Source organism: Lytechinus pictus, chromosome 13 (genome assembly GCF_037042905.1).
Source record: "Lytechinus pictus isolate F3 Inbred chromosome 13, Lp3.0, whole genome shotgun sequence".
Taxonomy (NCBI): Eukaryota; Metazoa; Echinodermata; class Echinoidea; order Temnopleuroida; family Toxopneustidae; genus Lytechinus; species Lytechinus pictus.
The window spans coordinates 27,444,803-27,452,049 of NC_087257.1; positions in this window are offsets into that span (position 1 = coordinate 27,444,803).

The window sequence follows — 7,247 nt, forward strand, 5'->3', positions numbered from 1 at the left end:
AGCCTCACCACCAAGTCTGAAGCAGAGGTGCTGGCGGCAATCAAGAGGCTCGCTGTGCGTGAGGAAAACACCATGGTAGCTCGAGTGGCGCTACATAACATGCGCCAGGACCGGGATGAGTACAGTCCGCAGCTTCGGGCCCGCTTACGTGGTCAAGCAGGGATCTGTAAGTTCATCATTAAGTGCCCTGGTTGCTCTATGGATGTCAACTACACTGATGAGATACTGCGGGATGCCCTGACCAGGGGAATCGCTGACCCCGAGATTCGATCAGCTCGACCTCTTGGGGGACAAGAACCAGACCATGGACTTCCCAGGACCAAAATCCAATTGAAACCAGTTGGATTTCCAACTGGTTTCAATTGGTTTCAATTGGTTTCAATTGGTTTTAACTGGAATATAACAATTTCCAATTGAAACCAGTTGGGCAACTGGAAATCCTAACTGGAACCCGTTGGGCAACTGGAAATCCTAACTGGAACCAGTTGGGTAACTGGAAATGACTTCCAACGGGAAATGATTTCTAACTGGAACCAGTTGGGTAACTGGAAATCCTAACTGGAACCAGTTGGGTAACTGGAAATGACTTCCAACTGGAAATGATTTCTAACTGGAACCAGTTGGGTAACTGGAAATCCTAACTGGAACCAGTTGGGTAACTGGAAATCCTAACTGGATCCAGTTGGGTAACTCAGTGGAAATGACTTCCAATTGGTTTCCAATTGGAAATTTTCCAGTTACCCAACTGGTTCCAATGAAACCAGTTAATTTGCATATTATCTGCCAGTGTGCACAGATTAATGTTTTATGTGATTCATCATCATTTAAAATGTATATATTTAATTCTTTTCTATTTCAAGTACCATACTTGTTTCAGATAAGTGTTTAGAATGCTTAGCAGTGAAAACCATGTTCATAAATGTTATATATTATAATTAAAACAGATTATAAGATAATTAGTACATCACTAACTGTTACCAAATTACATCAAATACAAATACATATATTTGAAGATCTTTCTTGTTATATACATACATTATGAAAGTCTATTTTATCAATGCACTTAACAATGGTATTATAGACATAGAGCACTGCTTCTTTGTTGGCATGAGCAATAGTTAGTGCAAAATCTAATTAATTTGTAACTAATTAAGTCATTCCAACTGGAAGTTCCAATTGGATTCAGTTGGAAACCAATTAGTTTCAACTGGTTCCAGTTGCCTCCAATTGGTTTCAACTGGAACCAATTGAAACCAGTTACCTCCAATTGGATTCAACTGGTTTTAATAGGGAAATTGGAACAACTGGAACCAATTGAAACCAGTTGCCAACTGGTTGCTTAATTGGTTTCAACTGGAACCAATTGAAACCAATTGCCAACTGGTTCCAGTTGCCCAATTGGTTTTAACTGGAACCAGTTGGCAACTGGTTTCAATTGGTTCCAGTTGTTCCAATTTCCCTATTGAAACCAGTTGGCCAACTGGTTTCAATTGGTTTTGCTCTAATTGGTTTCAGCTGGATTTTGGTCCTGGGTTAGAAGATGTCTTCCAGTTCATCGAGGCGAAGGAGGCTGGCAAGCGTTCTGCTTCATCCCTCCTGGACTCTCACGTCGTAAACTCCGCTAGCAGCTCATATCGGAAAACCAATTAAGCAAATGCACCTCAAGGAAGGCCAAGACTTGTGTAACTACTGTGGCAAGAAGGGACATGGACGGGGTGCCCCTGCTCACGTCCGTAAGACACAATGTGATGCCTATGGACACAAATGCAGGCACTGTGATAGATTCCATCACATGGAGAACGTATGCCGAAGCAGGGACAAACCAAAACGTCTCCCTCCGGTGACCCCTGAGGAACAGGAGAATGCTCTATTTGACTCCTTTTGCTCTGTTCATGGCTATGATCACTCCTGCGGAGGCCATGGCATTCCCCTTGATCATCACGTTTATGATAGCCTTAACCAAGCATGGATCAGAAGGAAGTCTTCCCCGCAACCCTTTGTAGATGTGACTGCTCTGGTTGTCCCTGATGACTATGAAGCTCTTGGATTTCGGCTCTCCTCCCCTACGATGCCTCAATCTACCCCTGCTATGGCTGACACTGGGTGCAGAGCTGCTTGGCCGGCATGAAGATAGTTCGCCGCCTTGGATTACGTCAACGGGACCTCATCCCTGTTAGTATGAAGATGCGGACTGCCACTAAAGGGGGCGTCAGGATTCTTGGGGCCATTCCATTGTGTCTGTCTGGCACGGGTGCCCAAGGCCGTACCGTCTGGACGAGACAGCTTACCTACGTCACAGACAGTTCTGATCAGCTCTTCCTCAGCCGGGAAGCCTGTGTTGGCCTTGGAATCATCTCAGATAGTTTCCCACAACTGGGTGCGACACGAGACCCGCCCCTGTCGGACGCGGCTGCAGTCCTTGAGGGGCCTCATACAAGACGTGCCTGCCACTGCCCTCAACGTAGATTGCCCCCACCGCCTCCCACCTCACTACCTTTCCCGGCAACTGAGGACAACCGTGCCAAGCTCCAGCAGTACCTCCTTGATTATTACAAGAGTAGTACGTTCAACACTTGCGAACACCAACCACTGCCCCTGATGGATGGCCCTCCCATTAAACTGATGGTGGACCCCGATGCAGAGCCTATCGCACATCACACCCCCGTGCCTGTACCACTCCACTGGCGGGATGCAGTCAAGGCAGGGTTAGATCACGATGTTCAGCTGGGTGTGCTTGAACCTGTACCTGTTGGTGAGCCTGTCACTTGGTGCCATAGGATGGTTGTGTGTGCCAAGAAGAATGGCAAACCGAGAAGGACTGTCGACTTCCAGGCCCTCAATGCTCATGCAACCCGCGAGGCACACCACACTCAATCCCCTTTTCTCCAAGCGAGGTCAGTTCCACACGGCAAGAAGAAGACTGTCTGTGATGCTTGGAATGGCTACCACAGTGTACCCATCTGCCAGGAAGATCGCCATCTCACAACATTCATCACACCCTGGGGTAGATACCGCTACAAAACCGCGCCTCAGGGATACATCGCTTCTGGTTACGGCTACACCAGGCGATACGACGAGATTGTATCAGCCATCCCATACAAGACAAAGTGTGTTGATGACGTCTTACTCTGGGCGGACACATTAGCTGACAGCTTCTTCCAAGCAGTCGAATGGCTAGACATCTGTGGTAGGAAAGGGATCATCCTCAACCCTGCCAAATTCACACTTGGCGCAGATGTTGTCGAATTCGCAGGATTTGAAATCACTACTGACAGTGTCCGGCCATGCCAGAAATACCTGCAGGCGATCCTTGATTTTCCAGCACCGTCTAATATCACTGATGTGCGGTCATGGTTTGGGCTTGTCAACCAAGTATCGTATGCCTTCAGCATGACAGAGAAGATGTTACCATTTCGTCAGCTCCTGAAGCCCAGTACGCCATTCGTGTGGACTACTGCCCTCCAGCGTGCCTTTGAAGACTCCAAGGCTGTTATTGCCGGCGAGATCGAAGATGGCGTGAGGATATTTGACCCCAGCAAGCCGACCTGCCTGGCAACGGACTGGTCTAAGGATGGCATTGGCTTTTGGCTTCTGCAGAAACACTGCACCTGCGATGGCACTATCCCCTTCTGCTGTGTCACAGGTTGGAAGGTAACACTTGTAGGGAGTCAATTTACTCATGCTGCTGAATCCCACTACGCCCCGGTGGAAGGCGAGGCTCTAGCAGTAGCGGACGCCCTTGACAAGGCACGATACTTCGTCTTGGGATGCGAGGATCTCATCATTGCCGTGGACCACAAGCCACTACTCAAGATTTTCGGCGATAGGGCCTTGGAGGGGATCCCTAATCCCCGCTTGAGGAATCTAAAGGAGAAGACACTGCGGTACAAGTTCAGAATGTTCCATGTCCCTGGCGTCCATCACCGAGCTACAGATTGCCTCTCTCGCCACCCTACAGGCAAGGCAGAGAAATTACACCTCCCAGATGACGTAGCCATGGTTGGTGTCATGCCCCTGTCACTTCTGCACTCACCAACGCTCATGGGGGGCCTTCGGACCTCGGACCCTTACACTGATTCTGTTGAAGTCTGCACACTATCCTCCGCCATGTGTGCCTTGGACTCTATTCACCTCAAATCAGTTACATGGGATAGAGTACGTTCTGCGACAGCGAGTGATGACAACATGCAGACCCTCCTTGAACTCATCGAGTCTGGCTTGCCTGCCCATCGCCATGCATTTCCCCACCCACTGCGTGAATACTTCCAGTTTCGCGATGGACTTTCTTCGGTTGATGGAGTTATCCTCTTCAATGATCGTGTACTCATTCCTCCTTCCCTCCGGGATGAAATCTTGACCCACCTGCATGCTGCTCACCAAGGGGTTACCTCGATGACTGCTCGTGCTGACGCTTCTGTCTTCTGGCCTAGCATCACCCCCGCGATCAGAGCCCTACGTGCAGGATGCACTCAGTGTAACCGGATAGCCCCATCCAATCCCAGTGCACCGCCGGCTCCCCTGATCTCTCCGGCCTTCCCCTTTCAGTGTATCTGTGCAGACTATTTTCATTACAAAGGATGCAACTATTTGGTCATAGTGGACAGGTACTCGAACTGGCCAATCGTCGAACGGTCTGCACAGGGGGCGAATGGACTCATCACATGTCTCCGTCGTGTCTTCGCTACCTTCGGCATTCCCGACGAGCTGGCTTCTGATGGTGGCCCTGAGTTCACAGCGGTAGCTTCGCGTCGTTTCCTTTCGGATTGGGGCATCCATCATCGTCTTGCCTCTGTTGCATTTCCCCACAGCAACTGTCGAGCTGAGGTTGCTGTGAAGACCATCAAGCGCCTTATCATGAGCAACACGGGCACTACTGGTTCCCTTGATACAGATTACTTTCAACGGGCGATACAATTCAGTATCGCAACATCCCAGACAGGGACACGAAGCTATCCCCAGCCATGTGTGTCTTTGGCCACCCGATCCAGGACTTTATTCCTATTGCCCCTGGCAAATACAAGCCACACGACACCTGGTGAGAGATCCTACAGGCAAGGGAGGAGGCCCATCGCAACCGTCACATGAAGGGAGCAGAACGCTGGAAGGAACACACCAAACGGCTTCCTCCACTTGTTGTTGGCAACCACGTCCGCATTCAGAACCAGACAGGGCCGCATCCTCTGAAATGGGACAAGACTGGCGTGGTGATTGAAGTACGGCAGCATGACCAATACCTAGTCCGTGTTGATGGATCCGGCCGGATCACACTAAGGAATCGCAAGTTTCTACGGAATTACACTCCGGTCCATCGGCCCTTGCCACCGAGGACGGTGGAAGATGACCTTCGTACCCGGAGTTACCCGAACACCCCATCTGCCCCGTCGATCTTGACACCTACTGCTGTGTCTGGCAAACTACCATCACCATCCCCGTGTCCGGTTGCGCCCACTCCGTCTCCGCGACAGCAACCTGGGCCCATCACCGACGCCTGTCCATCACCGGTGACGGATCAACCTGATGGCTCCCACCAACCAGACCCTGTTGATGTCTTGTCACCCCCGGCCGGCCGTGCTGCCCCAGCTGCAGTTCCTTGTGAAGCTTCCCCTTCCGTGGCTGCTCGACCGCCTCCTCCTACTCCATCACCTGAGGATGACGGCATCGCTCCTGCTGCCACCCCAGCTCCTTCGCCCAGGCGGTCTCTCCGTCGGGCCGGTAGACCTGCATGGCACTCGGATTACGAGATGCTTCTCTAGCGTGCTATGACATCCTTTTTGTGTTCTTGGAGTTTCTGTTTTACGCGTTTTTGTTCCTGCTGGTGTTCGTGTTTGCAGTTATTTGGACGTTACATTTTGCTTTTCTTCTACTTTTTGGAGTTAACTGTTTGGAGGAGCCTTTCAAAATAGACATTGCTTTTTGGACAGGAATTTCATCTTTGCCACTGACTCGTTTTTCATCACTTTTCGTCGTACCAAAGGCTTGGGGGGAGATAGAGGATTCTAAAACCTACTTCTACTGTTCTGCTCTTTCCACAGCTGTGAACATTGCTGATTCAGCATCTACTGGATGAAGACAAACGGTACAAGAACCCATTTATCCACTTATAATTTAATTTATTATTATTATTACGTTGAGCCTACATGCCAAGTTAACTGTCCTATATTTTCTCGGGATGTGTGCTTCTTTCCTGAGAAAGATTAATAGGTGGGCGTGATCGATGCCATTGAATAATAGCACATCAATGAACACTTATGAGTGAATTTTGTTGCATTCCTACGGGGAATTTCTACTTTGAATGCATAGCATGTTGTACAATGTACTTGGCAAACTCGCGGGGGGGGGGGGGGGCACTTACATTGACGAGTGGATACCATGCGCAACCCCCCCCCCCAAAAAAAAAAATGAACACGTAAAAAGGATATGTCTTTTTCAAGATAGGTCATGTTACATACGTATAAAGGTAACAGGGTGCAGGGTACACTAAAATAGGGTACGTAGCCTATCTATTTTCGCTCGGAAAGCTACGTGTCAAATTTGCGAGGGTATAAAAACTAACTAAAATATTTTATAAAGGATGTACTTTTTGCCCCAAGAGTCAGCCCAACGTGTTTAGAGTACGATTTGCACTATATAGGTGTGGGAGCTGGGCTAGGTACTAATTAGGTAAAACCGACCGAAGACCAGCATTGGCGGCAGAAGCCAAAAAAATTAGGGGGGGGGGTCCACTTGAAATTTTGGGATGCACACAGGTTAAACATTTGACAAGCAAAAAAAAAAAAAAATGGTCATCAACCAAAATTTTAGTGGGGGGACCACAAACATTTTAGTGGGGTCCAACTAAATTTAGGGGGGGGGGCGCAGGAAACAAAATTTACAAGCGAAAAAAATGAAGAATTTTCAACAAAAATTTTAGGGGGGACCAACAAAAATTTTTGACAAGCAAAAAAAAAAGGGTTATCAACAAAAAAATTGCGGGGGACCGTCCTCCCCCCATCTCAAATTTAGGGGGGACAGGACTCCCCGTCCCCCCGCTACCGCCGCCTATGCCGAAGAGACCGGTGTCCGTTACACTAATTGAAATATCGCTTAACTTGTTTAGGGGTTCATTTCAGGGAATTGCCAATAGTATCGTTTTGTTTATACTTGTTAAGGATAGGGTTTCACACGCCAATACTTGTTAAAAGCCCCCATCACACTTACTCCGAATCAAGCAGAATTGGCCTGAATGAAAGGACTATTGTTTGACCACC